Source organism: Odontomachus brunneus, unplaced genomic scaffold, assembly GCF_010583005.1.
Source record: "Odontomachus brunneus isolate Ranch 3 - 2012 unplaced genomic scaffold, Obru_v1 Obru_scaffold_020, whole genome shotgun sequence".
Classification (NCBI taxonomy): Eukaryota; Metazoa; Arthropoda; class Insecta; order Hymenoptera; family Formicidae; genus Odontomachus; species Odontomachus brunneus.
The window spans coordinates 1,412,887-1,434,477 of NW_022639470.1; the positions used below are offsets into that span (position 1 = coordinate 1,412,887).

Here is a 21,591-nt window from a genome sequence, read left to right on the forward strand (position 1 = left end):
AAGAACGTTACACACACACACATATGTATATATATTATACACACACACTCACATGCTATCGTACATATCGAATAATTTTAGCCAATCGAGAACACGTCGAAGGTCTTGTATTCTTACGTGTTTCTTCACTGTGTAGTTTGCGAGTTTCAGTCATTTTTTCAGAGAGGTGATGTGAACCCTTCCTTCAATGTGAACTCATGAAAAGTGAACATTTCCAAATGTTTTCAAGTTAATATTTTTAAATTAATTGAAAGAATCTTATCCATTTTGAGCTCTTTGCAGTTAGTAACAAAACGCATACTGATAGATGACTCAGTCGAGTCTGTGACAACAGATAGGTGTTTTAAAATGATATTTTATGTTATTCCGGGTAGAAATTCAAAACACAGAGATTGAAAAGAGCCTGGATAGTTTTTGCCTACCTCTATTAAGGCCCTATTAAAAAAAGTTACTTAGGCCTTATACGGAGATGTAACGTTCTTACAAATTTGCGCCTAGACTTGTAAATCTGACTAGGCCTTATCTTGGTGTGCCTAACTAGACTCTGACTGACATGATAAATTAATGTATTTAAGGTATCTTGATATATTTAAGTATAATAAATTAAGTTCTTTTTTAGTATGTTTATTACAATCTTTTTTATAACTTTTATTGTAATTTTTATTGCAATATTACAATTTTTTATTTCATATAAAATTATTATTATTATCAATACTCAACATATTTTTTCACCTTTTTTGGCTAATTTATCCATGTAGTCACAAAAATTTGTAACATTAAAATTTATACTTTATAATTATCAATCATTAACTATTAATAAATGTTTCTTCAACCGTTTTAGGAGTTGGCTCACTTGCCCCTGCTCGAGTCTTATTAGCGACAAACTTCCTTTATGGCATCACGTCAGCATCGATTTATGACCTATTCGCGAAATTTTTTTTAGGATTTGCTTATTTTGACTGGGCCCTACGAGGGTATGCCTATTTTGGGGTATCCACGTCAGCATCAATTCATGGTCTATTCATGAAATTCTATTCAGAATTTGCCTATCTTGACCAAATCTGGGTCCTATGAAGGCATGTCTATTTTAGGACATCTCCCTGGGTTAGGATCACTACATACTTAAGGTCTGCTCTGATTAATTCCTACCAGAGCTAACAGAACTTTACCACTGTCATCGGGGAAGTGCTTTGGGCGCCGAGAAATCGAATAAAAAATGTCATTTACCATATTTTTCTATTGTTTCAGAGTGTATCTTAGAGCTAGGTAGAGTACTGTGTGTAAGAAACATTTTGATTCTCTGACAATGATCTTTCATTTTAGTTCCGCTATATAAACTGCGAACGCATATAAAAATGGTTCTTTTTCTCTTTTCCACGAGTTGTTGCTGATAAAACTCAGACAGGAGTAAGTTAACCAACGTTTAAAATAGTGTTCAGTGAAGAAACAATTATCTACTAATAGTTAATGATTGATAATTGTAAAGTAAGTATGAATTTAAATATAAAAAATTTTTTTGTGACTTTGCATGGATAAATTAGCTAAGAAAAGTGAAAAAACTAGAAGAAAAGGTTCATGATCGGCCTCCAGGAATATGGAAACAGTCGTTTCATCAGCCCTTTCATGTACGTGTCAAAATAATTACGTGCTGTAATCGAGCCGCTCGTAAGAGCTGCCTGCACCTTTGTCGCTGCAGAGCGGTTACGTTAACCGTCAATTAAAGCCGCGTCGTTTGTGGTTAACCCCGCTGCGCAATTTCTTAATAATCGCACGCGTTTCCGCGGAGAGCGTGTACGCGCCCGCGCGCTGTCGTAATAAAGGAGTTTATAGATCGTGTTTCCTCGCTCCGTCGCTCAACGACACGTCGCGTAAATCGTGAAAACGCGTAGGAAACTCACCGCCGACGGTAACGTCCGTCAGCTGTTGGTGAACTCGCTTTTTCACGTGGAAACGCGGAGAAACGCCCGCGAGACGAGCTCTCGACACTCCGCGTGGAAATCTCTCGGTGACGCGATCGATCCTCGCTCGGTTTCGAGTAACTTCGGCTTCTCTAACGAGTCGTCCCGAATCAAAATTTTGGCCCTATGTTAAACCTTGAATTCTACAACGCAGTAGGAGCTAAGTTAGCAAAGTTTAATTCTAATGATACGTTCTACTTTGACTTTGATGATGTCTGAAATTTCCCTTTTCACTTTCTTCAGCGTCAAAAGCGTGTTGAGTGGAGTAGTGAGGCTGAAAGTAGGAAAAAAAATTTCGACTCGAGTAGCTTAAATTGAGAGACTTAAATTGAGTAGCTTAAATTGAGAGGTTGATGTAGGTTTCAGAGTAATAAGGCTGAAAGCGGGATAAAAATTTCGACTTGAGGTAATAGCGATAATTGATACGCAATGCTACGCCTTCCTGCCGGTCTCGTGGCTGGTCGTTGCACGATGTCTTCGTGTGAAATGAGAAAATCCACTCGGTGCAATCATATAGACGATTTATCTGGTAGCGCCATCGCCGTCGCGGATACATCTGGCTCGCGTATTTGCGAGAAGTCGCTGAGAAAGAAAAAAAGAGGGAGGGAGGGAGAGTCGGTTCTTTTTTTAATTTCCTCTCTTCTTTTTCGCCTCGGTGTGCGAACGCAAGAACGTCAAGAACGCAGCTCCCATTAATATACACATACACGCACGTGGGGCGTAATTTTGTAAGGCGCACAAGACATTTGGTTGACCCGTTTTCTATTTGCGTTCTGAACTGCATTCAAATTTCGTTATAACGGACAGACAGCGCCAAATCCTCATTACAACGAAATTCGGATTCGCAGCCAATGCGAGCGCGCGTATCGACGTACGCACGGCGGACTGCCGTGGAGTCAGGTTCTCTTTTCTTCCTTTCTTTTTTCTCTTTTTTACTGTCTGTACAATTAGGAGTAAATTTATCGAGTGGATAAACGCGTCGAGGACACGTATCCGAGTGATGCGTTGCGAATGAAATTTTAACGGATCGCCGGCCCGAGTACCGTTCTTCGCGTCTCTTATCTCGACCAGATAGACAAACGTCTCGACAACGAGAAAAAGAGGAACAGAGATGGATAGATAGAGAGAGAGGGGGAGAGAGGGAGAGAGAGAGAGATTCCATCAGAGAACACTTATATCTTCCGTCGACCGGTCGATTACAATCGTTTCGAAAATTGCGTAACGAAGCGTGTAATGTATGCGACGCTATCCTCCTTCTCCCTCTCGAGCAGCACTCGCGTAAGTGCGAATTCGTGTTCCGACAAGAGAGAGAGAAAGAGAGAGCGCTCGTTAGCTAGAGACGTCACACGTCGCTCTCGTCTCCGCGGATTACGTAGCCGAGGAAGCCGCTCGTTGAAAGTTTCCTAACGACGACGCGCGTTTTCGCGACAGCGTAAAAATAATAATGATAATAATAATAAGCCGTCGCGGGAGGACGCCGCGACGTCGCGTTGTGCAATGTCACAACTGCGACGCGCTGCACCGCGTGCACCCGTCTTTACACCACCATCATCGACATCACCTCCACTTCCACCTCCATCACCGTCGTCGTCGTCGTCGTCGTCGTCGTCGTCGTCGTCGTCGTCGTCGTCGCTGCTAGACGACGAGAGAACACACGCTCGCCACGGGTGGCATCGCCTACGTGTGTGTGTTTTATACGCGGGTCAATGACTCGGTCCAGTGCATAGAGTTTGCGCACGCGCCGGTACGTCTGTGTGCATAAGTGCGACAGCGCGCTGTGCTCGCGGTACGCACACATTTGTCCTTTGCGGATACGTGTGTGTGTGTGTGTGTGTATGCGTGCACGTGTGCACGGCGTATTAGATATGTTAATATATCGTGGGCTCTGACTCAATAGCGCGGCCAATATTCCGTCGCGGCGTCAATCCGACGTCGAGTACATTGCATTTTTGCGGACGCCGGCCCGTCGGCGGAGGCGACTCCTCCTCTTCCGCGCGGCGCAGCAGCCGCGTAGAAAATTTCTTGGGACTTAATTGTTATTCAGTCCGATTGCCCAAAATAATTACGAGATTTGTGGTACGTAAAGTTCCAAACACGCGATATTTTAAGCGGGAAATATAAAGTTCTCCTAATGTTTCTTCTGATCTTCATTTTTATATTGGAATTGAACGAAACCTATACTGACTTTTCAAACAATTTAATTTCATTATTCAGTAAAATACTGAAAGTGCTTTATTAATTAGCTTCATCCTTTCCGATCAATTTTTTTTCCTATCGGGATTTTTTTTTTAGAAAGTTTTGCGTGCTTGTTATACTCGAGCAACACCACTCGGCACAACTCGGCACAAAAAATGCGAGTTGTAAAAACTCACGTTGCAGAAACATTTATTTATTATTTTATGTTGAATGTTCAATATTTTGTATAAACTAAATGGCAGGAAATATCGAATTTCTCCCAACGGCGTAACGTGACACACACAAATTAGCATCTATCTACAAAAAAATAAATAAATTCATTTAGATAGTAATATATGGGGCTAATATTAATAAATTTTGTTTTCTTTTTATTTTTTCAAATGTTATTGAAGTTATAGATCTCGCGTTTGTGCGATTAATCCTTGCAATTAACCCTTTGAATCATAATGAGACGGTAGCCGCCCCTTTCATTTTTAGTGATTTTAACTAACTTAGACATAATTATCCGCAGATTATAGTATTACTATATTGCATACTTGGTTTTTAAATTACAAGCAAATACAAGTTAGAAAAAGGCAGACAAAAATCATTTCAGGACTAACTTTTAGGAACCGACATATCGAAATATTAGTCGCTTATTGAAGACAATTAATAGTATTTTACACATTTTTTTTCAAAATTTTTTCTAAGTTCTATTTTTTTACAATAAACTATTAAAATATTAGTAATATGTTTACCGCAAGTTTCTTGTCAAAGAAACACAAATATCTTTGTTTCATATCGAGGAAATGTTATTATTACTTCCAGATAAAATGCTAAAAGCGAGATTGGTAACTTTGAAAATTTATGATTGCCATATTGGACCTGTCATTTCGAATATTAACTTCTTCAATTCGTGATTAATGATCCCGAAATCCCTCATATATGCCAAATTTGAAGAAACTTAAGAGGATGCTGAAGTTGAAAACTTTATCGACAGAACACTGACATTTTTCTGCAAAGTTTACGCTGTTTTGATTACATAGAATTACAAATACTTTTACGCAATGAAAGTACGTGCAAAAATAAATAGGAGTATTGCTCGATATATGACGAAAACGAACAAAAAATTTTTAATGTAAAATCTCAAGCTGTCAGCGTAATGTTTGCCTAATCCAAAAGTTCCGCACTTGTATATACCGAAAGTGAAAGACGCTCCAAACAGAAAAATTTTGAAGAACATTGCTCTACCTTCGCATCTGCATTTGGAAGCTTAAAAATATCGAAAAAGTTTGCTTAGAAAAATTTCTACACTTATATGATTAGGTTTTCCGTTGAATATGATAAAACAAAGCAACATACATTCATACAAGTTCTGTATATACAAGAAATACGAAAAGGAATTGTGTTAATGACGATCGTCTCTGCATTATCGACATTGTTCGAGTTCGTCATCAACTCCAGCATCCCCTTAACCGAGAAATAAAATATATGGTTCAAAGGGTTAATGAAGATACACAATTCGAAAAGGCTAACTTCACACAGATATAAGAATGGGATTCCCAATTGATATCGTAGCGGTGTTGTAGCTCAATTTCGCATCAGGTCAAAGCACTCTAATCGGCATCTGTGCTGTATCTGAGAAAGTCTTGAAAAATTTCATGATGCAAGGAACCGCGGAATCCCGAGGGGGGAGACGGACGGCAACAACCGGCCGTCGTCCACGCGCTGTATATTTGTTTCACGAGGCTTGCGTTAGACCACGATTAGAGACGCGTAATTTTAGAGCTCTTGTTTTAGAATCGTATCGACCGTTATTTTCGTGTCGCAGGGGACAGAGGGGGTGGCAGGCGGGGGAAAAGAGTCAGGGTGGCAGAAGGAACGAAAATCGGATACAAGTCAATTTCTCTTCTTATTTTCTCCGCACGAGATCCAGAATATCGTCCGTGTATTTGTTTATCGGGCTTGGCTTGACGCGTGTCGTAACGTTTAACACGAAACGTGTCGCGCGCCCGCGAGCGAAGTTTTCGCGTACTCCGTATGTATGTACTTGTCGTCATTTCGACGCGTCGCGCACAGAAAAGAAAATATTGTCAAACGGGCGTGTCCGGGACGAAAGTTCGCTTCGACACGCGACTCTCCTACGTAAATTGAACCACTCAGCGTTGAAAACTAAAGTATCGTTGTTAACGATCGATGCCGGCAGTCGTGGCTCTGGAGAGGAAGCGAGAGAGGCCGAGGGACAGAGGAAGAAGGAGAGGAAAGGGAGAGAAGGCAGCTTTCTAAAGAAACGTGATATTTCCTTCTCTCCGCGCTCGCTTCTTAAATTCACCTTCCAATTTGTTACTTCTCACGAGCGCAGGAACACCCTACTGTCGCGTGTATGTCCCGTAGAATCGACGTGTAACGACGAGCGAGGAGGAGCGCGTGCCCCGAAAGCAAGAATCTATCGCCGTCGTTTGTCCCGCTTTCCGTCTCGCTCCCGTCGCGGCGACAGCGATGCGCGATCGCCATTAGAATCTATATACGATGTGTCTGTCGCGGTGAGCCCGCGTCTAATGCACGCCTCTTGTATCACGGCTCATTAACACTCATTAACAATTAATTGGTTTAGTGGTACACACCTAATGCAAGCGGCGGCGGTGGCGGTTGGAAGCCAGTGCGCGAGATTAGTTGCGAATTTCCTCTCGGCTATTGTTCACAGCTAGAACGCTCTTATTGCAGGATCTCCAAGCAATGACATCGAATCACTTCTCGCTGAAGAGAGCGAGCGTTGAAGTCCCTCGTTAATCGTGTCCTCGTTAACCGTGTTATTCGAGAAATTAATTAACTTCACGCTGTGACGACCGCACTTGCATTGTACAGAGTCTTGCCTGTAAATGTTCAAACTTCCTTGTGTTACCAATTTAAATTATTATCGTAATTTTAATGTAAAGTTAACATATAATTGATATGTTATTATTTTTGCATTTTACTTGTTATATTAATATCAACTTTGCATAACTTAACGATTTTTGTGTTACTTAGAAAAAAATGAAATATTATCTTATTTCAACACGATTATTTAAAAAAATCAACATTTTTTACAGTCATTTTGATATTAAACACAAAAACTAAAACACAACTAAAACAAAAATTAAAGTACATAGTAGATTTTTGTATATCACTTAGAAATAAAATATTATTTTAAGTTATTTCAAAAATTATTTTTATTTAAAAAATGTTAAATAATATTTAAAAATAATATTTGTTTAAAAAATAATATTAAAAAAATTTAACATTTTTTATAATCAATTTTATATTAACAAAAATTAAAGTATATAAGATATATGTTAATTTAATACATGTTTATGTCATTTCAAAACGTGATTCAACATATATAAATATTCAAGTAACAATTTGTAATGTTAAAATTACATATTTTATATGCTTTTATATAATATAGATTAACATATTATGGATAATATAGATTAACATATTATAGATTACATATTAATTTTACTGAAACATATTATGGATATTAATTTTACTGAATTGTTCTCATCATCTTACGATATATGAAACATATCTACAGTCAAAGTAAAAGTGATAATAAGTAAGGTAGGCAACCCAAGAACTAGACTTCCCGATCCTATCCGCGGCAAGTTTTCAAAATACATAAAAATTTAATTAATTAAATGCCACATAATTAAGAATATTTTAGGTAAATTCGTAGGCAACACTTTTCTTAAAAACAATGCAATAAAAAATGATAATTAAAATATTTTTGTGGAAGTAATATTTTTTATGTTACCTTTGACATTCTAAGTATATCAGTTTTATATAAAACTTGCTTCAAAATAGAATTAGATAAAAATCATCACGCTCAATATGTAGTTACAGCTGTTATTAGCAGATTCTTTCTTACTGGATGTTTATCTTCAGTTTTTTTTACAAATCTTTGTTAAATTATTTGTCGATAATAATTGGCTATAATTATAATATTATGAAATCTATAGTATAAATATAGATTTATGGATTTATATATAAAGAGTATATAATACATAAGAATTGACTGTCAACACTTTGACGGCCGCTGTTACGTACAAGTAATACTAAGAAACTTCTTATTATTAATAACACCGTTATTAAATATTTCTTGATAAGAAATCTTCGATAAGCGACTATGCGAATGAAATTATGCATACCTAACAGCGTTAAGTTGTTAACGCTGTCAGGTTAACTGTTAAATGATTAAGATAATGCCGTTAAACCGTTAAGATACCCGACAGACTGGGTCAATTTCGGAATAAAAAGACAGAGTATTCGATGAATATAATAATAAAGGACCAATTATAGATCTAATTATGATATACTGCGCGCGCACACACAGGTACAAATTATTTTATTACCTAATCGTTTCGACCACACAGGAAAATATTATTCTACTACTAACAAAAGCGATTATTCAGTTTGCTTTCCTCCGTCTTTTCAACGAAGAATATTTTTTAGGTAATTGTCTTAAAATATACTTATCACAAATTTTAGAAAAGCGCATTATTACTCAAAAGAAGAAATTATTCTCTTTACAAGAATATTATAAAGCTTTATCCAAGAAAAAAGTTGGTTCGAGCAAACCGAGTTTTTGTATTTAATATTTTTATTTTAATATTCTCGATTGAAATATTGAATTTGTTGGGACGCAGAATGTACTTAGAATAAATTTAGTGCTTGTGATGATGAATTTATGCTGGATTTGCGGATATATAAACTATCAAAATACTTGAAACAAGTAACGTTTATTTGAATAGAGTACGCAGCTTTCTGCGTGTATTGTGGTCATCCTCAACCGAAAGTCTCGATAAGTTTTTCACATCACAGCACTTAATAAACTTCCAACAAGCTATCCTCGTGACGCAAAAACGCGAGATTTTTGTTCCACTCGAGACGAAAGAAATACCGGACGGTCGCGTGTGTGATTTTTTCCAGCAGATAGTAACTCCGATTACCAGAGAACGGCGCGCGCGTGCGCGCGTGTCTCATACCCCCGAAATACCTCGGATAGGTTAAATTCCAGAATGTGACGCGATCATAAGGATGTGGGTCGTCACACGCACGGAATTAATAAACCGTAAGCGCGTAATTGCCGTAAGGACATTCATCTCTCCTCGCGTCCCGGTGAGGGACGCTCGTGACATCGGGTTAAATTCATCCAATCTGAAAGGTACATGCGCCTGAGTATATTTTATTTTATATATATATATATATATATATATATATATATATACACACGCGTTCGGCGCCTAATGAATCTAATCGCGCTCGAATATACCGAGGTGGAAGGTGAGTGACCCCCGCGTGCGTCGCCGTCGCGGCGCACATTGGTGGTCGGTCTAACAGTCACAATGAAATTACTGTTAGACGCGCGAACTAGGTCGTCCTACCGCCGTCATTATGTAAAAATCCGGGCAAAAAGTGTCATCCGAGTGTTAATCCTCGCGCGCGCGCGCGCAGAAAGTCTCTCGATTTCTCGACGCAGACTTTTATTTTCACGCGCCGCGCTAATGCGCTCTAACGAAACGACCTATTTTCGACCGTCCTCTCTCCTCCCCTCTCTCCCCGCGACTATTTGAATTTTTGTTTCTCCGTCAACAAAGGAAAAAAGAAGAGCGAAAGAGAGAAAGAGAGAGAGAGAGAGAGAGATACGTCATCGGTGCGTATTCTTACTCGTGTCTAACGTCGAATGTTCCACGCGCGAAAAGAATTAATTTTGTTGAGTGGCGCATAAAAAACTTTGAGTTACACCGACGAGAGGACGTACTTTTACACGTTGACCGATAAAATATTAAGCGGGACAAGCGCTAAAGCGACTCCATTATTTAGTCTGTCCCCGCAACGACAATGACACGTCGCGGCAAATAAATAAATAAATAAATAAATGGAGGATCCGCCGCGAGCTCGTTATTACCGCGTGCGAGACACCGGCGCTCTCCGGCGTTTTAATGCGTTCTCGGGACTCTCCGAAATGAATAATGCGCCGCTGGGAGGGAATTTCGGGATTTCGCGTATAATGAGGAAACACAGTGGAAGTGCCGCGGCCCCGCGCCGCCGCGCTCACATTTATCATTTTGACAACAGTGCGCGCGCGAAGAGGGGAGGGTGGAAATTTTATCGGGGGATATCTTGCGTCTAACGACCGAACATTAGGAAAGGAAACTGACTACACGGGGCGAGAGTGCGCGAACACGAGCGAGCACGCGGGTGGGTCGTTGACCCCGCCGAAAATTTCGGGACACGATTTCTCTCCGCGGCGTCCATCCGTCACGATAAACTTCGCGCCGCGAAGTACCCGACGCGTGTGACGAATGATAATAATAAGCCGTAGGGACGCAAAAACAAGGACTTTCTCTCTCTTTCTTTCTCCCTCTTTCTCTCAAGTAAAACTCTCAAGTTGTAAATTAAGAAGATGAAAATGATTTGAACAAGTATATTTTTATGCTGGTTTTTGTCTTTTTTTTTTTAGGCATATTTTGATTCTTTCTCTCTTGGTCTCCCTGCACACACACTATTCTTTCATGCGAATTATAAACCATTCCCAGTAATATTAATATGCGAATTATAAGCCACTCCCAATAATTTGAGTTATTTGCTTTCATATTTATATTATATTTCTATGATTTATGTGCTTGAGAGGATAGTGTTTTAGAGCACACAATAAGTGAAGCTCTTTCTTTCTCTCTCTCTCCCCCCCGCCCCCTTTTTCTTTGTCTCTTTGCGATAATACTCCCTTCTGTTTCTTTCTTCCTTTCTTCCTCTCTCTCTCTCTCTCTCTGTTTTTCTTGTTCTCAAATTTTGAGAGCGGATGGATCACGAAATCTTGCAGTTTTTTAACAGCCGAAACTTTGCCAGCAACCGGCCGCCATAGGTTTTTTTAGCGCTGCGCATGACAATTCTTTTAATTGTTTAATTTTAATTTTCTTTAATATTTTAGCTCAGGTTTAATTTAATTTTTTGTAATGAATAAACGTCCCCTGTTTAGCAGGTTTTAATTGTTAATTAACTTATCTTCTAAAAGGAGTCGAGAGAAACTGTTCTCTCTCCATTTCTTAGAAAAAGAAATTGTATAATAAGAGGTAACGACCCTTTTTAATTCATTTACATAAATTTGTCGATCGAACATGGAGTGAAAGTCTCAATATGGTCATAAGCAACAAATGTCATAGTTTAAAAGCGAAATTACGTGGTTTTAAGTTAATTATGCGTGACTTGGAATTACAAAATAATTGCGAACATTTGTGCGCAATTCCAATTGTGGATCAGCGAATTATTTCACATTCCAGTAACAACCGATTATACGATATCCACTTTTACGTTAATATTGTTCATACACACATAATGCGGTCCATACATTGATATTATTTTAATTTATATAGCATAATAATGTACGTAGATCGCAATCTACTATACTACCAGTTTCATTAATCTAAAAAATCGGCAAAGCACAAATAATATTTTTTCCCCCAAATATTAATATTTGTGACTTCAAAATCTAATATGAATATGAAAGCAAATAGTATAAATTATTGGGAATGATCTATAACTCGCATATTAATTAGCATCAAAGAATAATATGTAGGGAGAGCAAGGATCAAAATATGTCAAGAAAAAAAAAAAAAAAAAACAAGAACTACAAAAATATGCTTGTTTAGTGAAAATCATTTTCATCTCCTTAATTAGTTAAGGAACCGGAAAATATGAGAGGAATTCTTTCGGTGCGTTTATTTTAATGCTTTTCTGATATGTTAATGAATTGTTTTTTTTTTTAACCGAGATTGGGACTTGCGTTCCGCTATCTTGTAACTTACAACTATAAACATTTCGATCGATTCGACAACGAGCGAGGGGAAGGAAGCCGTGCTCGACGAATTGACTCGTATTAACGATTGACCGGGGATAGACGCGATGTTTCCACAGAGCGCCGCGGACTGTCTGGCTCGTTCGAGTGTTAATACTAATTTCACTAAGTATCCGGCGACTAATGAAATAAACGTCAACCGCTTCGACTCGTCGCGGCGCGACGCCGCGGTCACTGACCCGTTATAGTTTAGACTGTAGCGGCGAGATATATCCTCTGGTTCAATAGTCACTAATGTTAGATAGCGCAGACGTACGTCGCGGAAAGGAGAGATAGCTGCGACGCGCGTCCACGTGTGTGTGTGTGTGTGTGTGTGTGTGTATGCGTACACGTATTCGCGCACGTGCATGTGCGAGTCGTCAATTTTTTGTAGGAACGTCCGATAAATTTCGCTTTGGAATTGACGAGCGAGCGAGCGTATGCGTGTGTGCGTCGAGAATATGAATAACAATGTGTGCATATCGTCGAGCGGCTCATAATATCACGCAAGATCTCATGAAGATATTGCCCGGCAGTTGTTTCGTATTTACTTAAAGTAGTTGGCCCGTGAACCTACTCTCTTCTCGGAATATTTTCAAATTTTTGCGACGTGTTAACGGAAACACGATCCCCGCGCATGCGCAATTACATTGAGAGAAGAATTTAGTAAATATTATCAAAATTTGGTTACTATTACTAAATGGTAGACGTAAATATAGCGGGCTAAAGCTATGGCAATACTTATTAATTAATTTAGTTCTGTAAAATAAATTACTTATTTGACAGAAGTAAAATTTATTTGCTTCCAGAATATATTTGGTAAATAAAACTTATTGAATAGTTGAGCAAAATAAGCGATTTTGTAATAGTTACAAAATTTTTGATAGGTGCAACCACAACTATCTGTAATAATAGATATTGAAACGATGTAATAGCTGCAAATGAACGAATTTTTCGTTGTGCTGCAACAAAACATACTTATACTTTTAACAAAATAGAACTCGTACCTACTGAACTTTTTATTACATGGGATATAACAATTTCATAACAATTATCAAATATCTGCTCATAACTGTAATATATTTCATATTAAATATTTAACATTAAGTAACTATTACTAAATTATTTAATTGATGTTACTGTGAATGCAATTACGTCATACTCCCGATCTATTAAATATTTGGTAATTATTATCATATTTAGTATTAGTTACTAAGGATTCAATGAATTTCTGTAACTAAATGCAGTTTGTTATAGTTACCAGTCTTTTCTCTCAGTGTACATTTCGACGAATTGGTGTAGAAAATACGCAATTTCTGATAACAGTTGACGTATGTGACAGCTAAACTGTCATTATTCTAGTTTATTAATATGCATGTGCCGGTGCACACGATACTTTTACGCCAATGCCTAATGCAGACAGTGTCAGTACTACTCAAAAGTATTATACGTTAAAGCACGAGAAACGATTCTTCTTTTTTATGGCTTACCAAATATTTCGTAAGTTCAATTGATATTCTTCTGCGATAATCTCAAAGTTGTGTCTGTATATTAGAAACATTTACCACAAATTTGTCACGTTGTATTGGTCGTCAGCTTCTTCGCGGTAATGTCGGGGAACAAATGCCTTAATAAAAGGACTGTCAAGTAATCAATTTCTCGCGCGCGCGCGCACTAATATCGCTCTTGAACGATAACGTGTCACGTGTCGTTATCGAGTTTCCTAGATCGATGCGCACCGCGAGCGTTAATCGCCAGGGAATGGAAGAGAAGGGAAAGGGAGGAGGAAGAGGAGGAGGAGGAGAAGGAGAGGAGGAGGTAAGAGAGGGCAGGGTGGTTGGCGAAGTCGGCCAGCGTGGGCACCATTCGTGAGTCAAACGCTAACGCTATGAACCTACTGCGGCAGGTCAGTGGCCTCGTTGGAGGCCCGAAGGCCCATTCTCCCCCCTCCCCCTCCCGTCTAATAGTCACGCTAGGACTACTGTTAGTTACACAAATCCCCGTGGCGGGTCAAACGCGGGGCGATCCGGTTCTCTAGAACTTTCGCGTTCACGGCGCAAGGAGAAGAAGAAGGGGGAGGGGACCGGCTAACTACGACAAAGGGCTCTTACCCGTTACGAGACCTCCGGTCGGAACGGGTCTCTGGCCAGGAAAACGCGGGAATCTCTTATTATATTCATGAAGAAGTGTCGCCATTTGACTCATCGGGAATTCGCATAGTTTCGAAATCTTCGCCACTTCGACGGATCTGCCATTTCATTTTCGTTCCTTTCTCTCTCTTCATTTTCTTCTTCTCCTCCTCTCCTTCTTTCCCTTCCCCTCTCTTTCTCTCTCTCTCTCTCTCTCTCTCTCTCTCTCTCTCTCTCTCTCTCTCTCTCTTGTCTCGCGCGGAAGCTCTCGTCGAGTTATACGCAGCAGTTCTTTCTGAAGTTACGTAGCTAAAAATATGATGCTATCGATTTTAAGTTCGCAGCCGAGTCTGTTATAACCGGCCGAAGTCAATTCTCGAAGGCGTTCTTCTCTTTCCCTCCCCTTTTCTCGTGCGCTGTGAGTGCAGAATCGTCGCCCCTCTCTCCCCCCGAGGACTGATAAGGCTCTCAGATTCTTTTTTCAACGGCACGAGCCGCTCGGCCGGAGTTATGCCCTCGAAATTTATTGTGAATATCTCTCACACGCCGTTTAGTAAGATCCGACACTCCATCTCGTCCAGGAAATTTATCACGGAGACGCATCGAATACATGGCGCGTAGAGATTTACCCTGACCGAAACACATTCACTTTTTTATGCGCTTGAATAACATCGTACATCTATATTGGATGTATATTATCAAAAAGTCGACTTCAAATTTGTTGAACCACTTATCGTGAGTTGTAATCTTCTCTTCTTTGTTTTATTCTCTAACATGATTTCCACGCATAACTTTACGGGAGTTTATGAAAGTAATTTGGGATGAAACGATAGACTTTCATGTTTATCAAGACGTAAGGCAGTCGGTAATGGGAACTTTAAAATCTTTTTAACTATATTTATGACGCAAATATGCTGTGTTGAATTAAACATTAAATCATACAATAATGTAAATATTTTGTTGTAGAGCAAACCGGGACTATTTGGCTACCGGGATAAGTTGACAAAATCGATTATTTCTACTGTTCTTTATCAGATTTCAGAATCAAGTAAGCAGGAATTTCAAAGTCATCTTAAATATGTTTAAAAATTTTAATGCTTGTGTGTGTGTGTGTGCTTAATTTTGTAACTTAGAAAATACTAGAAATGATCAGTTTTGCCAACTTACCCCCGGTAACCAATTCTAGCCCCGGTCTCCCCTACTTATTGATGTAGCAACAAATGTATGAAAAGTTACGTTTAGATTTTCGTATTATATTTTACATGACGCATTATTTTAAGCAAATTTTAATCATCTTTTTTATAAGATAAATATGCCAAATCAACACTCATAGGAGATGTAACCTTTGCAAATTGAGAGAGAACATATATTTAAGAAATTTTAAATATTTATTTGATGAGTACCGCATAAAACAGCATATTTACTTGTATTAATATAAAATATTTTTCAACTAAGAAAATATACATTTTCTTAAAAGCTTAAGAAGACCTTAGTTTTTCACGAAAGCAATTATTTATTCTATTTAAATGACACAAATTTAGATTTGAGTAAACGTGTTGTTAGTACTCACCAAAAAAATTTACAAATTTTTAGATATTTTCCTTTTCAGTATGACAAAGTTGCTGTCAAATTTACGTACACCAATACGTCTGGAAAGCGCTTGGTATCAGGGTTAAAAATCTTCGCGTTGCGGGGAATAATTTGGGACGGAATATCCGAACGAGGGGAAAACAGCGCGTAAGCTGCGTAAAAAGCTGCGCGACTTGCGCGCACGAGCGCGGCCGAAACAGCGACATCGATCGAGGAGCTACTTTCACCAAGGAATGCCTTTCGACTTTATACTCGCCTTTATCCGCCTTCGCAAGCCGCCGTGCGAAGCAAGAAAGAGCGAAGGAGAGAGATATCGAGGTAACGAGAGAGACAGAGAGACAGACAAACAGAGAGAGAGAGAGAGAGAGAGAGAGAGAGAGAGAGAGAGAGAGAGAGAGAGGGAGGAAGAGGGAGGAAGAGAGAAAGAGAGAAAGACAGAAAGAGATAAGCGCGCGAAGTACGTCACGTCTCACTTCGTGTTTCCCCCATGTTGCACGACACGTCACGAGGACGGGCGTTTCGGCGGAACCTGTTGCTCCTTGCGTTTTCGCGGGCTCGCGATCGTCGAACGACGGTGTCCATTTTTCTCGACCGTAAACGACCGCGCCGAGCAGCCGCTAACAATAGTGCATTAACCGCTTGCCCCGATTACGGGGCTCTCTCGGCCACTTCGCGTCTCGCGAAAGAAGAAGGCGACGACGACGACGACGACGACGACGACGACGATGATGACTATAAATTCGATGCAACGCTCGGCCGATGACTCGCGAGCGTCGATTCGATTACGACCGAGCGACGAGATCTCCTGACGACCGGCGGCCCCTCGATCTCGCGAGGTGCGGACGAATGTGGAGCCGCAATCGGTCTCGAGTACCATATATATATATTCCGAGGGCGATGATTTACGACCAGTTTCGCCGATATCGATTAGCTCTAACTTCGGTTCGAGTGATTTTCCCGCCTCTCTTCCTCCCCCTTCTTTCTCCCTGCTTGTGGAATGCGAATTATAGGAGTAGCGAAGTCGCGGTTGACGCGTTGAATGCCGTGATGGTCACTCGTGATCGTTATTACGGACAGGTCTCGATGAACAGGTATATGTAAGTTTGACAGCAATTCTTTGCTAATCGATACATAAAAGCTGTATCCATTACAAGTTGTTATATGGCTTTTATACTTATCATATGGTGTGTGGTATAGTATGAATACGGCAATGATCATCAGAATTTACTCGAAACAATCCTAGATATGTGCACGTAATTTGACAACTTTGTTAGTTAATTTTTCAAGGTAAAGCATTGTAAAGCTGCTTTTGTCGATTGTCTCACCTCGTGATGATCGTGATAATCAGTATCAGAGTGTCAATATAGTTTCCCCCAGCTTACATAGCCAAGAAGGGAACTTGGTTTGCTATTATATTCCACACACATTCATCCATTCCTTATTTTTACCTATTTAGTCACTATATTCCTATAGTTATATTGCTTTTTTCTAATTGACTTTTTACAATACTGTCCTCGTTAAATATCTTTGTAATCTCTTTTCACAATCTTCTTAATTTTCACCTAACCTTTACACTACCTTCTCCTTGTCCATTATATTGCATTATACTCAACAGCTAACCATATCGCCCTCCCACACAATACTCCAAACTCTGTCCTTCCCTTCAGCTGTACATATTTATCTTTTTATCTTTCCTCTTCCTATCCTATTTCTTCATTGCTCCTCTTATTTCCTTTTCATCCTCTTTTTCCTATTTTCTTCTATATCTTATTAGTTTCATTATTCTACTCTACATTTTCTACTAACTTTATATAGTGATCCTCTGCCTTTTTCTTCATTTCCTACGTGTGTCTTCTTCAGTTCATATCATCAAGAAGGAGTTTACCATATCCCCCTTATAATCCTCCTCTTATTCTTTACACTTCAATCTTTCTAAAACATACGTAAAACATCTGTCCCATCAGTCTTCGTGTCCTTTCGTATATCTTTATTTCACTTCTTCATCCTATCCGATGACTTTTTTTCTTCATTTCTTATATCCTCTTCTTTCTCTATCCTTTGTGTATTTCTGTTTCTGCGATTATCATCTATTATACATTTCCTCTAGCGATAATTCTTTCTGCATTACCTACACTATTTTAATTATTACTTATGACGCCATAACCTTTATTACCTATGCATTTTTTCCGTCCTGAATCCTGCTCTCCTACCTAATGCCTCGTTTCACCTTCACTTATACACAATTTACGCAATCATTTCTACATAATTTCCCATATCTGAGACTCTATACTTAATTCAATACACTAAAATTATTCCAAACTTATGCACCATATTAATCAAGCATTCACACACTTGCACGCCATCTAACTATATCCATGACGTGATGATCGTGAAAGTCTATCTGAATAGATATATCTTCTTTTTTGCAAGTAACTGTATCCAGACTTGCGTGAAAGCGCATCTCTTGTACAACCATATCCTCCGTCGTATCCTTGGATTACCGACTTCGCCGTCAAGTGCGTCGCCATTGTCGTACCGGTTGTCCGTCAAGGTACGATTCCCTTATTAAGGTATATCCGACGAGGTCTCGCCGATTTCAATCAACGAGCCTTGCGCGCGACGCGAATGTACTTTTGGGACTTACTTTTCGACTGGTCCGTGTTAAGCCGCAAAGATTTAACTGGGAGTACAAGAGACCGTACAGTCGACACATGTTCCTCCGATATCGCTTAATAAACGGCGCTATGAAGCTACGACGAATAAACGAACAGCAATCGTTAGTTTCTCGTTAGTTTCTCGTTAATTTCTCGTTAGCATCTCCCGCGACTTCTGAATATGTAATAAATTGGACGTCAACGTGTGTTATCTAATTTGAGGACGCGTCTTTTTTTTATGGAAATATAGCCGGACACACAATTCATTTAATCAAATATTTTCATTTTCGTGGAAAACATTTATGTACACATAACGTTTTTCCACGGAACGATATTCGATTCGATTGATATATTGTTCACACATACATATATACACATATGAATAACAAACCGTTGTGTGTTACAAATAACGAGGTATCAATTTGATGGACATGCATTGTTCTGAAAAATCAAGATCGCGAAGTTTGGAAACACTGAGACAGTTTCCCTAAATAAAACAAAATTTTCCCGAAGTAATTGCAATTGTTTCAAAAAGGATCTATCGCTTTGAAAACAGTTTGCACAAATATATTTAATATACTGAGAGAAAAATATCTAAAAAATAAACAAATATTCTTTGGTGAAATATTCTTTGGTGAATACTAACAACATATTTACTTATATTAATATATATATATTTTTACATCAAGAAAAAAATTTCTTTAAATGAGAAAATATATATTTTCTTAAAACAGTAATTCTTCATGAAAACAATGGTTTATTTTATCAGGTTCTCAGATGCACAATAAAACATAAATGACAAACTTTTTTGACCAATGATTGTTTATTCTTTCTTCTTCCTTATATAAAAAAAACTTTTTATTTAAGTTAACATAATATTATTGGTTATAATTATGTGTTTAATTAATATAATTTAAAGATGTAAGTTAATATTATTACTACTCACTGAATAAATTTTTGTTATTTTGTAGATATTTTTTTCTCTTACAATATATTTACTGATTTAGGTGAATCTGAGTGTATTCAAATGAGTACATATGAATGCATTCATTCATATATTGTTGTAAGTATAATATAATATAAATATGAGACAATCCTAACATCTTGGTAAAATTGTATTGGATTGATCCATAAGTTTACGAACTTTTAAACAAAATGTATTTTATTTTTGTTAAAATCAATTTTAATCAATAATATATGTGCAATTCGGCAATCTTTTGTCATTTTTCACGTAATTTCCCTCTTGCAAAACTTGTTCTTTTTCGGCGAAAAATATTTCAAGCAATTTCTCACATCTTCTAAAGAAGCAAAGTTTATAGCTCCCCGTCAAAGACGTTCTGTAACAAGTGAAACAGATGATAATTGGAGGATGCAAGAAGTACAGTTGTCTTTGTTGCGGCTTAAGATAGAAAGCAGTAATAAGCTTTTTCGATACATTATACTTCTGTCAAAATTTTTAGAGTTTGGCTGGGATGTTCTACTTTACCCACTATATTCACCCGATATTGCATCTAGTGAATATAGTGGGTAAGGCAGAACATCCCAGCCAAACTCTAAACATTTTGACAGAAGTATAATGTATCGAAAAAGCTCATTACTGCTTTCTATTTTAAGCCACAACAAAGACAACTGTACTTATTTAAGGCTCTTTGTATCTCGTCGAATTTGTGACGTTAGAAACGAATGACATGCTGACGAAAGTTGCGTGCCATTTCTGAATAAAGATATATGGACGAAAGAACATTTGAGACTGCTTAAGCACCCTTGTAAAATTGTTGGAAAGATACCCCTTTTCCTTGATGGTCAATAAATAGTCGTATAATAAATGGTGAAATGAGACACGTGAGAAATGAATCTGTTTTGTCTGTATGATTTCATCATAATACGACTGTTTGTCAGGGAAAAGGGATAGTTTCCGGAAAACTTCATAAGTGTGCTCAAGCGATCACAAGTGTTCTTTGGTTCGTATTTATCTTTATTTAGAAATGGCACGCAACTTTCGTCAACGAATCATTCCTCGCTTCTGACGTCATAAATTCAAGGAGTCTTAAACTATCACTTTTGTCATTTTTCACGTAATTTCATAATTTCCCTCTTGCAAAACTTGTTCTTTTTCGGCGAAAAATATTTCAAGTAATTTCTCACATCTTCTAAAGAAGCAAAGTTTATAGCTCCCCGTCAAAGATGTTCTGTAACAAGTGAAACAATTGATAATTGGAGGGTGCAAGAAGTATAGTTGTCTTTGTTGCGTTGTAACTATCACTTACACTACATAATTGACTCTGATGTGTCAATTATGAAAGCATTTACATACACTGAGAAAAAAGCGGTTAAATTGACAAAATCGGCGATCACCAGTCTTCAAAGAAATATTAGATCTATTCAACAAAACACGTTAACAATAAGTTGCGTTGATTATCTCTTTGAATGCCGATGACTGTCGATTTTGTCGATTCAACCGCTTTTTTCTCAGTAGCCAAAACTGTATGAAACTATCCTCTGAATACCAACATGCGAATGTCAACTGGACAAAAATCCGCACGAACTTACGGACCAACTCAATATTGCAGGAGATCGTCTCGGTTTTCGGATTTCGATATCATGACTTTTCAGGAAGTTGTCCCACTTTTTGAATTGCAGGGACAATGCACGTTTTCAATCAGTTTCGTTCGGCGAAGGCAGAAGCGAGATTCTATCAATTTTTATGGTTCCTCGATAGAAAGTTACGTTCGCCGTAGATTCGTTCGGGATGCGATTGAATTCACGGCCGGCGCCGCCCTGCCCGATAATTCGATACAACGACGCTGGTAGCAACGACAGGTCCTCCGTAGTTTCGTCGTCGTCTCTTTCGCGCAGAAAGGATGAGAGAGGGAGGGAGAGAGGGAGGGAGAAAGAGAGTCCAATATTCGATATTTGGGGGTTTCTCGTCAATCGAGCGTGTTATACAACGGACTAGCCGGATGATTCGATCGAGTCATAAGCGCTTTTCTCGATTGCTCGCTTGCTCGGGAACGAGGAAAGACGCGCGATAAGGCGAGAAGCGGAGAAGGAGAGGCACGTGACCGGCAAGGGAAAGAGAGAGAGAGAGAAGCAGGCGCCTGCCGACGTCCGGATCGGTTCGAGAGAGTCCTTGACTTTTGGAATGCGGACCATTGGGGCTTGGGCACATCCAGGTAGTTCGGTGAGGAGGTTACAGTGCGAGTGTACCGCGT

The 21,591-nt window shown here is 38.8% G+C and overlaps 1 protein-coding gene and 1 long non-coding RNA gene across 4 annotated transcripts in view; one reads left to right on the forward strand and one right to left on the reverse strand.

Annotated features, from left to right (window-relative positions):
• Window positions 1–21,591, forward strand: part of LOC116842047 (ABC transporter G family member 9) — a 314,419-nt gene that overhangs the window by 57,634 nt on the left and 235,194 nt on the right. The gene's annotated exons all lie outside the window — the stretch shown is intronic.
• The window catches only part of LOC116842048, a 64,347-nt gene that overhangs the window by 40,343 nt on the left and 2,413 nt on the right, over window positions 1–21,591 (reverse strand). For both annotated transcript variants that reach the window (XR_004377665.1, XR_004377664.1), the window contains one exon: window positions 6,758–7,006. This is a non-coding gene — a long non-coding RNA (uncharacterized LOC116842048). The remainder of the gene's footprint in view (window positions 1–6,757; window positions 7,007–21,591) is intronic.